This window comes from Cetorhinus maximus, chromosome 31 (assembly GCF_964194155.1).
Source record: "Cetorhinus maximus chromosome 31, sCetMax3.hap1.1, whole genome shotgun sequence".
Taxonomy (NCBI): Eukaryota; Metazoa; Chordata; class Chondrichthyes; order Lamniformes; family Cetorhinidae; genus Cetorhinus; species Cetorhinus maximus.
In genome coordinates this window covers 20,414,008-20,435,496 of record NC_135909.1, presented here as the reverse complement: position 1 = coordinate 20,435,496, position 21,489 = coordinate 20,414,008, and the positions used below count along the sequence as shown (strand labels likewise).

Here is a 21,489-nt window from a genome sequence, read left to right as displayed (position 1 = left end):
CTGCACTTTCTGTATTCTGCTTGGTTCTGTAATGTATTATGAATCTGACTATTATCATCAGTCTTATTTGGAGTTCCCACAGAGCACAGGATGAGTAGGCAACAGCTCTCAGCTGTCCCAACATTTCACTGAAATGAGTTGTCTATTTAATTAAAGTTCTCGTTATTTAGAGTGTTCCACTCCTTCCCTCTTGTACTTTTGCTGCAGTATCTCGGTTAAAATTACACAGCAGCTCCTTCCCCCTCTGCACTTAACCCTCACTTGCAAAAAATTGAAATTTTTAAGTCTTCACTCTGAAATTTACTCTCTCTGTGTTTGAGCTCACAGGTCACTTGAGTTCTTGTTTGTAATTTAATTGCTCCACGTAATTTACATGAAAGTAAGATTTGATTTTGAATATCAATTCATTTGCACTGTAATTCCAGTTTATTTCAATTCAATATATCAACAAACTAGAAGTTTGCTCCTAGTTTCTATGTTTTCAAAGGAAAATCTAGAGGTGACTTATTTGTTCTGCAATAACGTGCCTGCTCACTCAGGTCAATAAATCCTGTTCTAAACAGAACGCTTTATCCAGACAATGCATCCACTTGATGAGCTGATGGTGCACGGAACACTCAGCTTTTACTCACTGACCTTCACAAGAGTTGATTCAGTTTTGATGTTGACTTGTTCGCTGGTGTCGATTTACTCAGACTCTTCACCTGATTTCTGTGCTGTCCAATGAAGCTTTCTTAGCAGAGTTCTCAATAATAACGACTTTTTCTCATAGGATTTCAATCTTGATGGTTTTGAACTATTTTATCAAATGATTTAGTTTTGTAAATGTCACAGTCGCTCTCATGATCAGGGAGTAAGTTTAACTGCTGCGTTTTCAAGCAGCCGACAGCTTTATTTGAGATGTCATTGAGACAGGATTTTGAGTTTGAATCCAGTCACGAAATTTTCCAATGAAGCGCAAGGTTCGCTCGAGGAGCAGTGCCTCATCCTTCAATGAGGAACTTTACGGCCTTCCAGTGTGAACATTCAGCTCAACAATATCGCTCTGTAAAAACTGCCAACATTCTGATTCCCTTCTGTTCGCAGATGTGGGTTTGAGCCTCGGTTTCACTGAGATGTTCTGAATTGATCTTTTTCTTGACATCACAAAGCGCTTTATTATTCAACACGTCTGTCCATTACAGGGGCTGATGGAAGATCCAATCAGTGAGGTGCGCATTCACCCTTTTAAAACATTATTTCAGGGAATGTGAGCGTCGCTCTCAAGGCCAGTCTTTGTTACACATCCCAAATTGTCCTTGAACTCAGTGGCTTTTTCAGCGAGCAGTTGGGTATCAAACTCATATGTAGGCAGGCCATGGAGAACATCAGTGAACCATCACTGAGACTAGCGTTTAATTGCAGGTTTTAATTATTGAGTTTAATTTCCATCAGCAACTATGGTGGGAAATGAATCCAATGTTTCCCCTTAGAGAGAGATGGAAATATCATGTCGAAAGGACGCTAAGTCCGATCCCCATGTTATTGTGAACAAAAGTATCGAATCCAAGATCTTACAAGAAAAGTCGAAGCAAGCTGGCCTCATAACTTGGGTTGGAGAATCACATCAGTGATTCCAGGCAGAGCTTCTGAAAAATCACCGCAACAAGGCGGAAACAGTTGATAAAGTAACGACGAAGGTGGGATCGAACCCACGCGTGCAAAACACAATGGATTAGCAGTCCATCGCCTTAACCTCTCGGCCACCTCGTCACAAGATGCCCTTTATTAAACCCCCTTCTATACTTTTTGCATCCATGAAACGATGAAATAAATGATCCTCTTTGGTACAGGCCCTGAATATTCGGACAGATGTGTAAAGATGGAAATGTAGTTCATATCATTAAAGTAAATGTCCAACACATCAGATTAGTGACTGTTGTAAACCAACTGATGTGAATCACTTCAACACTTCAACCTAATATTCAACATGTTTCTACACAGTGTGAAAACCCACCGCGGACAGACCGGAACATACAAATATTTAGTAGCAAAAGGAAACCCCTCCCAGCTCACTGCAAGCACCGGAACACAGCTAAAATGTGGTAAATTAAAATGAAACACTAGGGTTTCCAGCACTGCTTGTCCTTTCAGTCAAGACTGAAACTGAGTTCAATCAGCCTCCGACGTGAATCCACAAGTAGACAGTTCACTCATTTGATGCATTAGAATAAATTCAGAGTCTCATGGCACGGAGAAACGTTCTTTAAATTGGCATTCATTTATATCACGTGTGTTGAAGTGATGCATTCCCTGCAATGACTTCCTGGGTGTTCAAACCTGGTCCTGATTTCCGGAACTGCCACCACCTCGAGCGCAAAAAAAATGTTGCATTAAGATGGGCTCATCCGGGAATTGAACCAGGGACTTGACTCACAATAACGCAATGGCAATCCCATAGCGACCAAAAACCCTCCTCCATAACCAGAGGCTGTCAAGGAATCCTTTCATTGTCACACAAAGTGCATCAATCATAAGCGAATTACAGTTCATGCTGGAAATCTTTTCCAATGTATTAGAAACCCCGGGGACGACTCCAACCAGTGGGGAGTTTCCCGCCTTATTTCCTTTGACTTCAGTTTTGCTGGGGTTCCTTGATGCCACATTAGGTCAAATCCTTCTTTGAACTCAAGTGCAGTCACTTGCACCTGGCGTCTTGAGTTCAGCTGTTTCCTTCATGTTTGGACCAAGGCTACAATGAGGTCAGGAGCTGAGTGACCCTGGCAGAAAACAAACTGAGCTTCAGTGAGTGCGTGATTGCTGAGTAAGTGTCACTTGATCGCACTGTCGAAGACATTTTCCCTCACCTTCTTGATAAACGAGAGAAGACGGATGGGGCGGTTTTTGCCGCTTGGATTTTCCTGTTTTTCTGTGGACAAGACAGACCTGAGCAATTTCCCACATTGTAGGGAAGACGCCAGTCTTGTGGCTGTAATGGAACAGCTTGGCGAGGGGCGAGGCTATTTCTGGAGCACAGGTTTTCAGTACTGCTGCAGGAATGGTGTCAGGGCCCAAAGCCTTTGCAGTTACCCGTGCCTTCAGCCATTTCTTGATTTCACTTGGAGTGAATGGAGCTGGCTGAAGACTGGCATCTGTGATGCATTTCCCCAGCTTTGTGCAAAAGCAGAACTGAGGGAATCACATACGTGGCTCCATGAATCTCATCAGCTAAGCGGTAAAAGGCGACAGTGTTTATCACAAATGGGCTCCATTAATTCAGATACAGATTTGGTGCAAAAGTAGCCATGACCATGTGCAACACACACATTTTTCTGATCTGCAGTTAGATGTGCTCCCGCTGTGACGCTTACATACTCGTGAGTTGAGAAGGTGTAGGCGCTATCTGGTTGAGGTAATTGAGATGATTAATAGGTTTGAATGCGGAGAAACGATTTCCTCTGGTGGGGGAGTGCAGAACAAATGGATATTACCTTAAACTTAGAGTTTAGCCATTTAATAATAACGTCAGGGAGCAATTCACTTAAAGGATGAAGAAAGCTGTTTGTCGGAGACTTGCTGTGCAGCGATTGGCCGAGAGCTTATGGCAATGAACTGATGCTTCGTTGGGTTTTGTACCCCCACTTTATCAAGAAAAACTGGAAACCTGGTGGGAACTGAAACGAGGTGATGGCTGTCCTTTGTCATTATACGATCATGTTCTCTAATATAAAAGGAGGACTGTAGGTGCCTGTAAAATTGGCATCCTTAGGTCTCTGGTTCAATTCCGGCTCCAAGAATGCACTTCGGTTAGCTGGAATGGCTCAGTCGGGAGAGCGTTAGACTGAAGATTTAAAGTGTCTTGGTTCAATCCTGGGTTTCGGCAGCAAGTTGCAAATCCATTCACATGAGCTTCACGGGTTGCTGCGTGTGTTATTCGCTAGCTGATGTTGCCAGAGTGTTTCGGGTATACCCAGCCCTGTTTGAGTGTGGTGTAGACTTGCTCTCCTCCAAAGTATGTGTGCTTATCCACGTTACCGGAATAAAGATTAGTTTAACTTTTCTTGAAAAAAACATGTGAAAAAGCGCTTGTCCACTCAGCTCCCATTAAACTATGCAAATCTCAAATGTTTCCAGCTTCTGGTAACTCGATCAGTCATTGGGAATGTAAATTCCTGAAAATCCGTTGCAATGGTGTTTTTTTAACATTAACCAGTGGAGCGGAATTGGAATCCAATTAATCCCTTGTTTCCCTCTCATTTATTGTTGTTTCGTTCCCTGTGCCCCTTAGTGATTAGATCGAGAAATGAGCTCGCCTCAGTCATGTGGCGGACGGATCTCATGTGAATAACAAATATTTACTCTATCCTATTAAATTCAGATCAGAATTTATCATTGAAACACAGGAAATGCTGCTTAACCTGCTCCAGAATATAATTTGACCCTTCAGTAAGCTCTTTGTGTGCAGCAGTTTCTGGTGGTGTTGCTCGGTCAGGAATATTTGAAACGGATCTTAGTTTCCTGCATTATTAGTGGGATCCCCAATCTGTCATATGCTTTACAGAAGGAGCCGAAAGTGACCTGGAGCTATGTTTCTGAGTGAACACCCTGTTACGAGCGGGATGGGAGGAGTGCGCCGTTGGTCTAGTCCCACTAATCCACAGGACACAACATTGGTTTACATGTTCAATTCACTCACCAAAATGGCCAATTATTTACTTCCACCACTGTTCCCGCGAATAAAGGAGAATTTAAAGTGGATTGTTTCAATGAACTATAAATTTGTTCATTTAAAAAAAGGTATTTTCGAATGGAAAATTAAAGCTTATGAACATACAGTATGGAATATGAAATTATACGAATGAATCTTTCCAGATACCATAAGTCACACACACACACACGCTCTCCCTCTCTCTCTCTCTCTCTCACACACACACACACACACACACACACAGGCACTCATAATAGAAAACCAGGACATAAAAAAGAGAAATAGGGGAAATTAAAGCAAAATGATGCAGATGCTGGAAATCTGAAACATAAACAGAAAATGCCGGAAAAAAATCAGCTGGTCTAACAGCATCTGTGGAGTGAAAAAAACAGATAATCAACGTTTCGAGTCCTTATGGCACTTCTTTAGAAAGGAGGGAATTTTGCCAAACGTTAAAAATCAATGGATCAAGGCAAAGGACAGGGTGCGCAGTCCTTGAGATGGAGTCAGTGTTCCACAGTAGCTCCCCCAGCACTGATCCGTGACAACATCAAGCAGTTGGTCTTTCTCTTCTCCAAGGAAAAAAAACCCACTTTTTAAAACACAGACTTCCAGGTATGTTTTATTTCAGAACCATGAAACCAAGTGACCCCCTGTGTACACAGCCCTATCGGGTCATAATGTTCACAGCCTGATTTCAACATGGAGTTGTAGGGTTGTCTGAAAGAACATTCAGACTGGCAGAGCTGGGGGTGGCTGTGGGGCAGGGGAGTGGGGGAGGGGGGTGGGTGGGGGGCTGGTGAGGGTGGTGGCAGTTGGGGGGATACAGGGAGGGTAGGGGCGGATTCTGGGGGCAGATGATGGTGGGTTGGGCGGGAGGGATACAGCTTCATATTACTTGACCATATTTTAGCTGTGTTATTGGAGTTGCAGAAGGTCAGCTTTAATTCGACTTAGCAAAGAAGCTCAGGAGGAATTAACGGTCAGGGAAGTTAGGCAGCGCTCAATTCAATTACTGGTCATTTCATGTCCAAGTGGCAGTTTCTCAGGGCAATAAGAGTTGGGATGGGGTTACCTTTGAGAGAAAGTGGCATTTGCCTGCGAAAAAAACTGATAGGCAAGAATGTTCGGTACATTAAAAGAAAGTCCAACTAACTCATCCACACAGTCAAGCTGGTGAAACGAAATGACTGGCGACCTGGCTCTCACCCTGATCACTCGGTTCTCGGACTCCTGCAATGTTCCGATGAAGCTCAAGGTTCGCTGGAGGGACAGCGGCTCATCCTTCAATGAGGAACTTTACAGCCTTCCAGTGTGAACATTCAGCTCAACAATATCGCTCTGTAAAAACTGCCAACATTCTGATTCCCTTCTGTTCGCAGATGTGGGTTTGAGCCTCGGTTTCACTGAGATGTTCTGAATTGATCTTTTTCTTGACGTCACAAAGCGCTTTATTATTCAACACGTCTGTCCATTACAGGGGCTGATGGAAGATCCAATCAGTGAGGTGCGCATTCACCCTTTTAAAACATTATTTCAGGGGATGTGAGCGTCGCTCTCAAGGCCAGTCTTTGTTACACATCCCAAATTGTCCTTGAAATCAGTGGCTTTCTCAGCGGGCAGTCAGGAATCAAACTCATATGTAGGCCAGGCCATAGAAGACATCAGGGAAACACCACTGAAATTGACGTTTTATTGCAAAATTGAATTATTTAGTGTAATTTCCACCAGCAACTATGAACCCAAGTCCCTGGAATATTTACACTACTCCACTGTCTCCCCTTAGAAAGAGAGATGGAAAAATCATGCCGAATGGACTCTCAGTCGGATCCCCATGTTATTGTGAACAAAAGTATCGAATCCAAGATCTTACAAGAATAGTCGAAGCAAGCTGGCCTCATAACCTGGGTTGGAGAATCACATCAGTGATTCCAGGCATAGCTTCTGCAAAATCACCGGAATAAGGCGGAAACAGTAACGATGAATGGGGAATTCAAACCCACACGTGCGGTGCACAATGGATTAACAGTCTATCGCCTTAACCTCTCCGCCACCTCGCGACCAAATGTGGCTCATTACAACCCCTTCTACACTTTTTGCATCCATGAACCGTTGAAATAAATGATCCTCTTTGGTACAGGCCCTGAATATTCTGCCAAATGGGTAAATTTGGACATGTAGTTTCTGTCATTAAAGTAAATGCCCATCACATCAGATCAGTAATCCGACTGACGTGAATCACTTCAACACTTCAACCTGATATCCAACATGTTTCCACACAGTGTGAAAACCCACCGCGGAAAGACCGGAACATACAAGCATTTGGCAGCAAAATGAAACCCCTCCCAGCTCACTGCAAGTACCGGAAACCAGCTAAAATGTGGTAAATTAAAACAAAACACAGGGGTTCCCAGCTCTGCTTGTCCCTTCAGTCAAGATTGAAACTGAGCGCAATCAGCCTCCCACGTGAATCCACAAGTGGACAGTTCCCTTATTTGATGCATTAGGATAAATTCAGAGTCTCATGGCACGGAGAAACGTCCTTTAAATTTGGCATTCATTGTCTTCACTTGTGTTGAAGTGATGCATTCCCTGCAATGACTTCCCGGGTGTTCAAACCTGGTCCTGATTTCCGGAACTGCCACCACCTCGAGCGCGAAAAAAACTACCACATTAAGATGTCTGATTGTCTCGTCCGGGACCACTCACATGCTAATTCAATGAAAATCCCAAAGCGAAAATCATGCCCTTAGACCAACGAGCCACCCGCATGACCAAATTCAGTCAAGCAATCATTTCATTGTCACCCATAGTGCATCAAACAAAAGCGAATTACTGTTCCTGCTGGAAATCTTTTGGAATGTTTTAGAAACCCCGACTCCAACCAGTGGAGAGTTTCCCGCCTTATTTCCTTTGACTTCAGTTTTGCTGGAGTTCCTTGATGCCAGATTAGGTCAGATGCTTCTTTGAACAAGTGCGGTCACTTGCACCTCACGTCTTGAGTTCAGCTGTTCCCTTCATGTTTGGACCAAGGCTGCAATGAGGTCAGGAGCTGGGTGACCCTGGCAGAAAACAAACTGAGCTTCAGTGAGCAGGTTATTGCTGAGTAAGTGTCACTTGATTGCACTGTCGAAGAAATTTCCCCTCACTTTCTTCATGAACGAGAGACGACTGATGGGGCGGTTTTTGCCGGTTGGATTTTCCTGTTTTTTTTGTGGACAAGATAGACCTGAGCAATTTTCCACATTGCCGGGTAGATGCCAGTTTTGTAGCTGTAATGGAACAACTTGGCGAGGGGCGAGGCTATTTCTGGAGCACAGGTTTTCAGTGCTGCTGCAGGAATGTTGCCCGGGCCCAAAGCCTTTGCAATTACCCGTGCCTTCAGCCATTTCTTGATATCACTTGGAGTGAGTGGAGCTGGCTGAAGACTGGCATCTGTGATGCATTTCCCCAGCTTTGTGCAAAAGCGGAACTGAGGGAATCTCATACGTGGCTCTATGAAACTCATTAGCTAAACAGTGAAAGGTGACAGTGTTTATCACAAGCGCGTTCCATTAATTCAGATACAGATTTGGTGCAAAAGTAGCCATGATCATGTGCGATACACACACAGTTTCATGATCTGCAGTTAGATGTGCTCCCGCTGTGACGCTTACATACCCGTGAGCTGAGAAGGTGTAGGTGCTATCTGGTTGAGGTAATTGAAATGATTAAAAGGTTTTAATGCGGAGAAACAATTTCCTCTGGTGGGGGAACACAGAAAAAAGGATTTCACCTTAAAATTAGAATTAAGCCATGTAAAAGCGACGTCAGGAAACAATTAACCCAAAGGATGAAGAAGACTGTTTGTCGGACAATCCCTGTGTAGAGATTGGCCGAGAGCTAATGGGAATGAATTGATGCTTCGTTGTACTTAGCACTCTCTCCTTATGAAGATAAAATCGAAACCTGGAGGGAACTGAAACGAGGCGATGGCTATCCATTGTCATTCTGCGATCACGTTTTCTAATATAAGCGGTGGACTGTAGCCGACTGTAAAGCTGGTATCCTTAGGTCGCTGGTTCAATTCTGGCTGAAAGAGCCCTTTTCCATCAGCCGAAATAGCTCAGTTGGGAGAGCGTTAGACTGAAGATCTAAAGGTCCCTGGTTCAATCCCGGGTTTCGGCAATAAACTTCAAATCCAGTCTTCTGCGTGTTCCGCTTGCTACGAGAGGTTGCGATTGCTTTTGCGGAAACTCAGTCCCATTTCTGAGGGTAGGGGACACTTGCACTTTTGCAGCTCTGTGCCCGCCGGTCCACGTTACCGGAATAAAGATCGGTTTAAATGTTCTTTAAAAATTGTTGAACAAGCGCTGGTCAACTCAGCTCCCATTAAACAATACTAACAGCCGCGCAACTCTCATATATTCCCAGCTGCTGATTCCTCGATCAGTCATTGATCCATTGCAATGGTGCTGTTGTGAGCACTAACCAGGGGAGCGGATTTGGAATCCAATTAATCCATTGATTCCCTCTCGTTTATTATACTTTCTTCGTGTCTGTATCTCTCAGTGATAAGATCGAGGAGTGAGCTCGCCTCAGTCATGTGGCGGACGGATCTCATGAGTATTACATATATTTACCCTTTCCTTTTAAATTCAGATCAGAATTTCTCATTGAAACACGGGAAATGCTGCTTAACCTGCTCCAAGAGTACTTCCTTGACTCACTGAAAAAATATTATTTGACCCTTCACTCAACCCTTTGTGTGCAGCAGTTTCTGGTGGTGTTCCTCAGTCAGGAATATTGGAACCGGATCTTAGTTTTCTGCATGTTTAGTGGAAAGCCCAATATGTCCTATGCTTTGCAGAAGTAGTCGACAGTGACCTGGAGTTAAGTTTCGGAGTGAGCCGTTGACCTAGTCCCACTACTCCATAGTTCGCGGCATTAGTTTAAATGTTCATTTCACTCACCAAAATGGCCAAGTATTTACCTTCACCACTGTTCCCGAGAATAAGGGAGTCTTTAACGTGGATTCTTTCGATAAAAAACAAATTTATTAGTTCATTATAAAATAAACTCTTCTCGAATAGAAATGTAAAGCTTATCAACATAAAGTATGGAATATAAAATTATACGAATGAATCTTTCGAGATACCATAAGTCACACACACACACACACACACACACACATACACACACATAATCGAAAACCATGACATAAAGAAGATAAATAGGGGAAATTACAGCAAAATATTGCGGATGCTGGAAATCTGAAACAAAAATAGAAAATGCTGGAAAAAATCAGCAGGTCTAACAGCATCTGTGGAGAGAAAAAAAACAGAGTCAAAGTTTCGAGTGGAACTGTCGGTGAGTGTTGGATTTATTTTGTATCGCTAGTTCTCTGGTACAGTGCGTCTGTGATATTTCTCATCTCTATCTCTTATTTTCTAAGTCTGAGACAGCTGGGTCACATTCTTAACCTGTCAGTGGAACTGGACGTGTAGAAGGATCTTGCTCTCTCTGCCCGCTTCTGGTAATGTAAGTAAGTTTTGGAGTCATTCTGTATCCGCCATTCACTGGTACAATATACCTGTGCCATTTCAGTCTGTACCTTGCATTTTCCGATACTGTATGGGGACTGGGTCACTTTCTGAGTCTGTCAGTGGAACTGCGTGTACAAGTGATTTGTTCTCACAGCTTCCGGTGCTGTGAATCAGTGTGACATTCATTGTGTATTTGTCAGTCTCTGGTATTGTAAGCGAATTTCTGAATTTCCTCATACAGTATCTCCGGCTGGTGTGTGTGTGTGTGTGTGTGTGTCTGATTAACTCATTATCACTCAGTGCGATTTGAAACACTCACGTGAGTGCCCAGTCCGAGCCTTTATGTCCCTTGGCGACGTGAGATACGACGTCCAGGATGGAACACAGCCAGATGGGAGGGCTATGTGGAGGACCAGGGCATGATCTTGTACGAATATAACCATTAGTTCCACGGCACAAAAGCAAAAAATGCTGGAAAAACTCAGCAGGTCTGACAACATCTGTGGAGAGAAAGATAGAGTTAAAGTTTTGGGTCCGGGTGACTCTTCTTCTGAGCTAAAGGGAAGTAGAAATGTGGTGAAATATCCACTGCAAACATTTGGAGGGAAATCGAAAGCAATTAAGGTGAAAAAGGCAAAAGGGACAAGCGGAAATCCTGTCGGAGAGAAGAGCAGACTTCTTCAAGATAGGGATTCCTGCAATGCCGAGTTCCGCGGGATCAGTCAAGCAAGAAATTCACACCACAAAGAACGGAGCTGGTTCAGGATCGCTGCTCGAATGTCTGGAGACGTTTACACTCATGTCATCATTTGAACGTGATATGTTATTCGTTAAACACACAACAGCGCTCAATGAACAACAAGAACAAACACAACGTCAATGTCACATATGATACCTACTCACACACCTGGGAGGAGGCCGCCTCCGTAAGTCCTTACCCAACAATTTGGGGATCGGACAAACGGGGAAAAGTCTCTAGGTTCCCGCGAAGCGACTCCTTGTCCTCGTCACCGGCGATTCCGCTGCTGAACAGTCTCCAGGATCAGGGAGGGACACCAGCTTCCGCCCGCCGGACCGCCCTTGAGGGATGCCGGGCTCTTGATAGATGGGAATTGACTTTCTCTTCACCGTTCGACAGGGTCGGGGTATCTTGTCCCTTGGCCTCCTGACAGCGGTGCGAAGTTGTGGAGGACCAGGGCATGATCTTGTACGAATATAACCATTAGTTCCACGGCACAAAAGCAAAAAATGCTGGAAAAACTCAGCAGGTCTGACAACATCTGTGGAGAGAAAGACAGAGTTAAAGTTTTGGGTCCGGGCGGAAAATCGCTGACTATCCCTGTCGGAGGGAGAACCTCCCCCTTTTTTGGTGGTTAGCAGATCTCAGCTTTAATGACTATTCTTGGCGCGAGTTAACGCGGGTTTAGCGGCGCTGTCGCCACCTGGTTCAGGCTGATCATAACAGAACTGAAGGCTGAGGCTGTTCTAATTACCGGGGCGAACAAGGAGATCGGGCTGGAACTCGTTAAACAACTGAGCAGCTCCGGATGTCCACCGGCTCAGATCTTTGCAACCTATTGGCAGTCGAGCCCAGCCCAGGAGCTGCAGAAGTTAGCAGATGAACAATGTGCAGTGAAGATGATAGAGCTGGATGTTACAGATTCAGCCAGCATCCAAAAAGCGGTGGAGGCAGTGCAAGCAAGCCTGGGTACAACTGGACTGAACTCACTCATCAACAATGCTGGAATAAACTCTTATGCAAATCTAGAAACCCTCATTGCTGAGGACAAGATGGCGAATTAACAAACGTGATTGGCCCCCTATTGGTGAGCAAGCCTTTTCTACCCAGTCTGAAGGTGGCAGAACAGGCCCCGGATTTGGTAGGGATGAGCTGTAACAAGGCAGCAATTATCAATATCACCTCGCTGCTGGGGTCCATTAAATTGAGTCAGAAGAATTTGAGTCATGCTCCTATGTATCCACACCGCCTCAGCAAGGCTCCATTGCCGGTTGCTGACAGTGTCAGCAGTTTACTGAAAGTGTTGGCCAGCCTGTCGCAGTGTGTCACTGGAAAATCCCTGGATGGGGAGGGAAAGGAGTTGACCGCTGATGATTCACGGCCTGGTTAGAGGGCCTTTTGTCATCTGTTCTGATGACTGTTTGGTTCTGCAGCAGAGCCAAGGGCAACACCATTTCACTTATGGACTCTGGAGTACACTTCACATGGATTTTCCTGTTTTTTTTGTGGACAAGACAGACCTGAGCAATTTCCCATATGGCCGGGTAAATGCCAGTCCTGTAGCTGTAATGGAACAACTTGGCGTGGGGCGAGTCTATTTCTGGAGCACAGGTTTTCAGTGCTGCTGCAGGAATGGTGTCAGGGCCCACAGCCTTTGCAGTTACCCGTGTCTTCAGCCATTTCTTGATTTCACTTGGAGTGAATGGAGCTGGCTGAAGACATCTGTGATGCATTTCCCCAACTTCGTGCAAAAGCGGAACTGAGGGAATCACATACGTGGCTCTGTGAAACTCATCAGCTAAACAGTGAAAGGTGACAGTGTTTATCACAAGCGGGTTCCATTAATTCAGACACAGATTTGGTGCAAAAGTAGCCATGGCCAAGTGCGGCACACACATTTTTCTGATCTGCAGTTAGATGTGCTCCCGCTGTGACGCTTATATACTCGTGAGTTGAGAAGCTGTAGGCGTTATCTGGTTGAGGTAATTGAAATGATTAATAGGTTTTAATGCGGAGAAACGATTTTCTCTGGCGGGGGAGTGGAGAACAAATGGATATTACCTTAAACTTAGAGTGAAGCCATTTAATAGTGACGTCACGGAATAATTCATTCAAAGGATGAAGAAAGCTGTTTGTCGGTCAATCCCTGTGTAGCGATTGGCCGAGAGATTATGGCAATGAACTGATGCTTCGTTGGGCTTTGCACCCGCTCTTTGTCAAGAAAAACTGGAAAACTGGAGGAAACTGAAACGAGGTATTGGCTGTCCTTTGTCATTGTGCGATCATGTTCTCTAATATAAGCGGAGGACTGTAGGTGCCTGTAAAATTAGCATCCTTAGGTCTCTGGTTTAATTCCGGCTCGAAGAAGGATTCGCTGTCAGCTGAAATAGCTCAGTTAGGAGAGCGTTAGACTGAAGATTTAAAGGTCCCTGGTTCAATCCCGGGTTTCGGCAACAAATTGCAAATCTTATTGCCTGAGCGTCTCCAGCTTTTTCCTGTGTTGCTCGCGAGCTGATGGTGCCAACAGTTTTTGGGAGACCCAGTCCCGCTTTTTGAGGGTAGGGGAGACTTGCCCTCCTCCAAAACACGCGGGCAGCTCTGTGTCCGCTGGTCCACGTTACTGCAATAAAGATCGCTTTAACCTTTCTTGAAAAAATCATATGAAAAAGCACTGGTCAACTCAGCTCCCATGAAACTATGCTAACAACCGTGCAACTCTCATATGTTCCCAGCTTCTGGTTCCTCGATCACTCATTGGGAATTTAAATTCCTGAAAATCCGTCTGTTGATCCATTGCAATGTTGTTTTTTTAACATTAACCAGGGGACTGTAATTGGAATTCAATTAATCCATTGTTTCCCTCTCGTTTATTAATATTTCTTTGTGTCTGTGTCTCTCAGTGATTAGGTCGAGAAATGAGCTCGCCTCAGTCATGCGGCGGACGGATCTCATGAGTATTACAAATATTTACCCTTTCCTTTTAAATTCAGATCAGAATTTCTCATTGAAACACAGGAAATGCTGCTTAACCTGCTCCAAGGGCACTTCTATGACTCACTGAAACAACATAATTTGACCTTTCAGTAAGCTGTTTGTGTGCAGCCGTTTCTGGGGGTCTCCCTCAGTCACGAATATTGGAATCGGATCTTAGTTTTCTGCATGTTTAGTGGGAAGCCCAATATGTCAACTGCTTTACAGAAGGAGTCGACAGTGACCTGGAGCTAAGTTTCTGAGTGAACACCCTGTTACGAGCGGGATGGGAGGAGTGCGCCCTTGGTCTAGTCCCACTACTCCACAGGTCGCAACATTGGTTCAAATGTTCAACTCACTCACCAAAATGGCCAATTACTTACTTTCACCACTGTTCCCGAGAATAAACGAGGTTTTAAATGGCTTATTTCGATAAACAATAAATTTGTCTGTTTGATATAAACAAAGGTATTTTCGAATAGAAATGTAAAGCTTATGAACGTACAGTATGGATCTGAAGTTATGCGAATTAATCTTTCGAGATACCATAAGTCACACATACACACACACACACGCTCTCCCTCTCTCACAAACACACACACGCACACATACATACACACACATACGCTCTCCCTCTCTCACAAACACACACACACACATACACACACGCATTCATAATAGGAAATCATGATAGTAAAAAGAGAAATAGCGGAAATTAAAGCAAAATGGTGGGGATGTTGGAAATCAGAAACAATAACAGAAAATGCTGCAAAAAATCAGCAGGTCTAACAGCATCTGTGGGGAGATGTAAATACAGAGTCAACGTTTCGAGCCCTTATGACCCTTCTTTAGTAAGGAAGCAATTTTGCCAAAAATTAAAAGTCAATGGATCAAGGCAAAGGACTGGATGTGCAGTCCTTGAGATGGGGTCAGTGTTCCACAGTAACTCCCCCAGCACTGATCCGAGACAACATCAAGCAGCTGGTCCTTCTCTTCTCAAAGGGAAAAAAAGCCCACTTCTCTTCTCAAAGGGAAAAAAAGCCCACACAGTCTTCCAGGTATGTTTTCCTTCAGAACCATGAAATCCATGTGACCCCCTGTGTACACAGCCCTATCGGGTCAAAATGTTCACAGCCTGATTTTAACATGTAGGCTTGTCTGAAAGAACATTCAGATTGGCAGAGTTGGGGGTGGCTGTGGGTCCGGGGGAAGGGGGGCGGGGGAGGGGTGGGGGAGGTGGTGCTGGGGGGGGCGGGGGGTGCGAGGATGGTGGCATTTGGGTGATGCAGTGAGAGGAGGGGCGTGTGGTGGGGCAGATGATGGTGGGTTGGACGGAAGGGTTACAGCTTCATGTTACTTGACCATATTTTAGCTGTGTTATAGGAGTTGCAGAAACTCAGCTTTAATTCGACTTAGCAAAAAAGATCAGGGGGAATTAACGGTCAGGGAAGTTAGGCAGCGCTCACTTCAATTGCTGGTCATCACATGTCTAAGTGACAGTTTCTCAGGGCAGTAAGAGTTGGGATGGGGTTACTTTTGACAGAAAGTGTTGATGTGGCTTTTTCCGGCGACAGAACTGATAGCCAAGAATGTGCGGTAAATTAACAGAAAGTCCAACCAACTCATCCACACAGTCAAGCTGGTGAAACGAAATGACTGGCGACCTGGCTCTCACCCTGATCACTCGGTTCTCGGACTCCTGCAATGTTCCAATGAAGCTCAAGGTTCGCTCGAGGAGCAGCGGCTCATCCTTCAATGAGGAACTTTACAGCGTTCCAGTGTGAACATTCAGCTCAACAATATCGCTCTGTAAAAACTGCCAACATTCTGATTTCCTTCTGTTCGCAGATGTGGGTTTGAGTCTCGGTTTCACTGAAATTGATCTTTTTCTTGACGTCACAAAGCGCTTTATTATTCAACACGTCTGTCCATTACAGGGGCTGATGGAAGATCCAATCAGTGAGGTGCGCATTCACCCTTTTAAAACATTATTTCAGGGGATGTGAGCGTCGCTCTCAAGGCCAGTCTTTGTTATACATCCCAAACTGTCCTTGAACTCAGTGGCTTTCTCAGCGGGCAGTTAGGAATCAAACTGATTCCTAGGCCAGACCAGGGAAGACATCGGTGAACCACCACTGAGATTAGTGTTTATTTGCAGGTTTTAATTATTGAGTTTAATTTCCATCAGCAACTATGGTGGGAAATGAACACAAGTCCCCGGAATATTTCCACTGCTCCAATGTTTCCTCTGAGAGAGAGATGGAAATAACATGTCGAAAGGACACTAAGTCGGATCCCAATGTTATTGTGAACAAAAGTATCGAATCCAAGATCTTACAAGAAAAGTCGAAGCAAGCTGGCCTCATAACTTGGGTTGGAGAATCACATCAGTGATTCCAGGCAGAGCTTCTGCAAAATCACCGCAATAAGACGGAAACAGTTGATAAAGTAACGACGAAGGTGGGATTCGGACCCACGCGTGCCAAACACAATGGATTAGCAGTCCATCGCCTGAACCTCTCGGCTACCTCGTCACGAATTGCCGATTCTTAAACCCCCTTCTATACTTTTTGCATCCATGAACCGTTGAAATAAATGATCTTCTTTGGTACAGGCCCTGAATATTCGGCCAGATGTGTAAAAATGGAAACATAGTTTATGTTATTAAAATAAATGTGCATCACATCAGATCAAGGACTGTTGTAAACCGACTGACATGAATCGCTTCAAGACTTTAACCTAACATGTTTCTATACAGTGTGAAAACCCACCGCGGAAAGACTTCAACATACAAGCATTTGGTAGCAAAAGGAAACCCCTCCCAGCTCACTGCGGGCACCGGAACACAGCTAAAATGTGGTAAATTAAAATGGAACACTGGGATTCCCAGCTCTGCTTGTCCTTTCAGTCAAGATTGAAACCGAGTGCAATCAGCCTCCCACGTGTATCCACAAGTGGACAGCTCCCTTATTTGATTTATTAGGATAAATTTAGAGACTCATGGCACGGAGAAACGTTCTTTAAACTTGACATTCATTTTTATCACGAGTGTTAAAGCGATGCATTCCCTGCAATGACTTCCCGGGTGTTCAAATCTGGTCCTGATTTCCGGAACCGCCACCACCTCGAGCGCGAAAAGAAAATGCTGCATTAAGATGGGCTCGTCCGGGAATTGAACCCGGGACCTGACGCATATGAATTCACGAGAAAGCCCAAAGCGACAAACAAGCTAACGACATAACACAAACCAACCAAGGAATCGTTCCATTGTGACACAAAGTGCATCAATCATAAGCGAATTACAGTTCATGCTGGAAATCTTTTCGAATGTTTTAGAAACCCCGGGACGACTCCAACCAGTGGAGAGTTTCCCGCCTTACTTCTTATGACTTCAGTATTGCTGGGGTTCCTTGATGCCCCATTAGTTCAAATGCTTCTTTGAACTCAAGTGCAGTCACTTGCACCTCACTTCTTGAGTTCAGCTGTTTTCTTCATGTTTGGAGCAAGGCTGCAATGAGGTCAGGAGCTAAGTGACCCTGGCTGGAGACAAACTGAGTTTCAGTGAGCGGGTTATTGCTGAGTAAGGGTCATTTGATCGCACTGACGAAGACATTTTCCCTCACCTTCTTATTCAACTAGAGTAGGCTGATGGGGCGGGTTTTTCCGGTTGGATTTTCCTGTTTTTTTTGTGGACAAGACAGACCTGAGCAATTTCACACATTTCCGGGTAGATGCCAGTCCTGTACCTGCACTGGAACAACTTGGCGAGGTGCGAGGCTATTTCTGGAGCACAGGTTTTCAATACTGCTGCAGGATTGGTATCGGGGACCAAAGCCTTTGCAGTTACCCGTGCCTTCAGCCATTTCTTGATTTCACTTGGAGTGAATGGAGCTGGCTGAAGACTAACATCTGTGTTGCATTTCCCCGGCTTTGTACAAAAGCAGAACTGAGGAAATCACATACGTGGCTCTATGAAACTGATCAGCTGCAGTGAAAGGCGACAGTGTTTATCACAAGCGGGTTCCATTAATTCAGATACAGATTTGGTTTAAAACTAGCCATGACCAAGTGCGACACACAAATTTTTCTGATCTGCAGTTAGATGTGCTCCCGCTGTGACGCTTACATGCTCGTGTGTTGGGAAAGTGTAGGCGCTATCTGGTTGAGGTAATTGAGATGATTAATAGGTTTTAATGCGGAGAAACGATTTCCTCTGGCGAGGGAGTGCAGAACAAACGTATACAACCTTAAATTTAGAGCGAAGCCATTTAATAGGGAGCAATTCACTCAAAGGATGAAGAAAGCTGTTTGTCGGACAATCCCTGTGTAGCGATTTGCCGAGAGTTTATGGCAATGAACTGATGCTTCGTTGGGCTTTGCACCCCCTCTTCATCAAGAAAAACTGGAAAACTGGAGGGAACTGAAACGAGATGTTGGCTGTCCTTTGTCATTATACGATCATGTTCTCTAATATAAGCGGAGGACTGCAGGTGCCTGTAAAACTAACATCCTTAGGTCTCTGGTTTAATTCTGGCTCGAAGAACGCGCTTCTGTCAGCCGAAATAGCTTAGTTGGGAGAGCGTTAGACTGAAGATCTAAAGGTCCCTGGTCCGATCCGGGGTTTCGGCAGCATGTTGTAAGCCTTTTCCCCTGAGCGTCGCTAGCTGATTGTGCCAGCGTTTTTTGGGAAGACTCAGTCCCGCTTTTGAGGGGAGGGGTCTCCTCCAACGCACACGGACACCTCTGTGCCCGCTGGTCCACCTTACTGGAATAAAGCTCGGTTTAACCATTCTTGAAAAAGCACTGGTCAACTCAGCACCCATATAAACTATGCTAACAACCGTGCAACGCTCATATGTTCCCAGCTTCTGGTTCCTCGATCAGTCATTGGAATTTTAAATTCCTGAAAATCCGTCTGTTGATCTATTGCAATGGTGCTTTTTTAACGTTAACCAGGGGACCGTAATTGGAATTCAATTAATCCATTGTTTCCCTCCCGTTTATTAATATTTCTTTGTGTCTGTGCCTCTCAGTGATTAGGTCGAGAAATGAGCTCGCCTCAGTCATGCGACGGACGGATCTCATGAGTATTACAAATATTTACCCTTTCCTTTTAAATTCAGATCAGAATTTCTCATTGAAACACGGAAAATGCTGCTTAACCTGCTCCAAGGGCACTTCTATGACTCACTGAAACAACATAATGTGACCTTTCAGTAAGCTCTTTGTGTGCAGCCGTTTCTGGGGGTCTTCCTCAGTCACGGATATTGGAATCGGATCTTAGTTTTCTGCATGTTTAGTGGGAAGCCCAATATGTCATCTGCTTTACAGAAGGAGTCGACAGTGACCTGGAGTTAAGTTTCTGAGTGAGCGCCCTGTTACGAGCGGGATGGGAGGAGTGCGCCGTTGGTCTAGTCCCACTGCTCCACAGGACACAACATTGGCTCAGATGTTCAACTCACTCACCAAAATGGCCAATTATTTACCTTCACCACTGTTCCCGAGAATAAAAGAGGTTTTAAAGTGGATTATTTCGATGAACAATACATTTAATTGTTTATTATAAAAAAAGGTATTTTCGAATAGACATGTAAAGCTTATGAACATACAGTATGGATCTGAAGTCACACAGACACACGCTCTCCCTCTCTCACAAACACACACACACACACACACATACACACACGCAACCATCATAGGAACCAACACACACATACAAACAGAAACACGCTCTCCCTCTCTCACAAACACACACACACACACACATACATACACGCACCCATAATAGGAAACCATGATAGTAAAAAGAGAACTAGGGGAAATTAAAGCATAATGATTGGGATGTTGGAAATCAGAAACAAAAACAGAAAATGCTGGAGAAAACCAGCTGGTCTAACAGCATCTGTGGGGAGAAATAAATACAGAGTCAACGTTTCGAGTCTTTATGACGCTTCTCTAGAAAGGGGGTAATTTTGCCAAACATTAAACGTCATTGGATCAAGGCAAAGGTCAGGGTCTGCAGTCCTTGAGATGGGGTCAGTGTTCCACAGTAACTCCCCCAGCACTGATCCGTGACAACATCAAGCAGTTGGTCCTTCTCTTCTCAAAGGAAAAAAAAAAGCCCATTTTTTAAAAGACAGTCTCCCGGGCATGTTTTCCTTCAGAACCATGAAATCCATGTGACCCCCTTTGTACACAGCCCAATTGGATCAAATTGTTCACAGCCTGATTTGAACATGGAATTGTAGGCTTGTCTGAAAGAACATTCAGACTGGCAGAGTTGGGGGTGGCTGTGGGGACGGGGTGGAAGGGGGTGTGGGGGGGATTGGTGTGGAGGGGAGGGGGATGGCGAGGGTGGTTGTAGTTGGGGTGGTGCACTGAGAGGAGGGACGTGTTGTGGGGCAGATGATGGTAGGTTAGGCGGGAAGGTTACAGATTCATATTACTTGACCATATTTTAGCTGTGTTATAGGAGTTGCAGAAAGTCAGCTTTAATTCGACTCAGCAAAGAAGCTCAGGGGGAATTAACGGTCAGGGAAGTTAGGCAGCGCTCACTTCAATTACTGGTCATCACATGTCTAAATGGCAGTTTCTCAGGGCATTAAGAGTTGGGATGGGGTTACTTTTGACAGAAAGTGTTGAAGTGGCATTTTCCTGCGACAGAACTGATAGCCAAGAATGTGCAGTAAATTAACAGAAAGTCCAACAACTCATCCACACAGTCAAGCTGATGAAACGAAATGACTGGCGACCTGGCTCTCACCCTGATCACTCGGTTCTCGGACTCCTGTAATGTTCCAATGAAGCTCACGGTTCGCTCGAGGAACAGTGGCTCATCCTTCAATTAGGAACTTTACAGCCTTCCAGTGTAAACATTCAGCTCAACAATATCGCTCTGTAAAAACTGCTAACATTCTGATTCCCTTCTGTTCGCAGATGTGGGTTTGAGCCTCGGTTTCACTGAGATGTTCTGAATTGATCTTTCCCCTGACGTCACAAAGCACTTTATTATCCAACACGTCTGACCATTACAGGGGCTGATGGAAGATCCAATCAGTGAGGTGCGCATTCACCCTTTTAAAACATTATTTCAGGGGTTGTGAGCGTCGTTCGCAAGGCCAGTCTCTGTAATACATCTCAAACTGTCCTTGAAATCAATGGCTTTCTCAGCGGGCAGTTAGGAATCAAACTCATATGTAGGCCAGACATCAGTGGGAAGACATCAGTGAACCACCACTGACCTTAGCGTTTAATTGCAGGTTTAATTATTGAGTTTAATTTCCATCAGCAACCTATGGTGGAAAATGAACCCACGTCCCCGGAATATTTCCACTGCTCCAATGTTTGACCATAGAGGGAGATCGAAATATCATGTCGAATGAACTCGAAGTCGGATCCCCATATTATTGTGAACAAAGGTATCGAATCCAAGACCTTAAAAGAAAAGTCGAAGCAAGTTGGAGTTAAGTTTCGGAGTGAGCACCCTGTTAGGAGCGGGATGGGAGGAGTGTGCCCTTGGTCTAGTCCCACTGCTCCACAGGTCACAACATTGGTTGAAATGTTCAATT

General features: G+C 44.7%; 1 protein-coding gene and 6 non-coding genes across 7 annotated transcripts in view; 5 read left to right on the top strand and 2 right to left on the bottom strand.

The window, feature by feature from the left end:
* LOC144670314 (histone H2B-like) overlaps positions 1-21,489 on the top strand; it is a 1,149,071-nt gene that overhangs the window by 399,754 nt on the left and 727,828 nt on the right. The gene's annotated exons all lie outside the window — the stretch shown is intronic.
* Positions 1,672-1,752, bottom strand: trnas-gcu (transfer RNA serine (anticodon GCU)). The gene has a single exon. It is a non-coding gene; the product is annotated as a tRNA-Ser (tRNA).
* On the top strand, positions 3,790-3,862 carry trnaf-gaa (transfer RNA phenylalanine (anticodon GAA)). Its single transcript has one exon. It is a non-coding gene; the product is annotated as a tRNA-Phe (tRNA).
* On the top strand, positions 8,782-8,854 carry trnaf-gaa (transfer RNA phenylalanine (anticodon GAA)). The gene has a single exon. It is a non-coding gene; the product is annotated as a tRNA-Phe (tRNA).
* trnaf-gaa (transfer RNA phenylalanine (anticodon GAA)) lies at positions 13,332-13,404 on the top strand. The gene has a single exon. It is a non-coding gene; the product is annotated as a tRNA-Phe (tRNA).
* On the bottom strand, positions 16,374-16,455 carry trnas-gcu (transfer RNA serine (anticodon GCU)). Its single transcript has one exon. It is a non-coding gene; the product is annotated as a tRNA-Ser (tRNA).
* On the top strand, positions 18,478-18,550 carry trnaf-gaa (transfer RNA phenylalanine (anticodon GAA)). Its single transcript has one exon. It is a non-coding gene; the product is annotated as a tRNA-Phe (tRNA).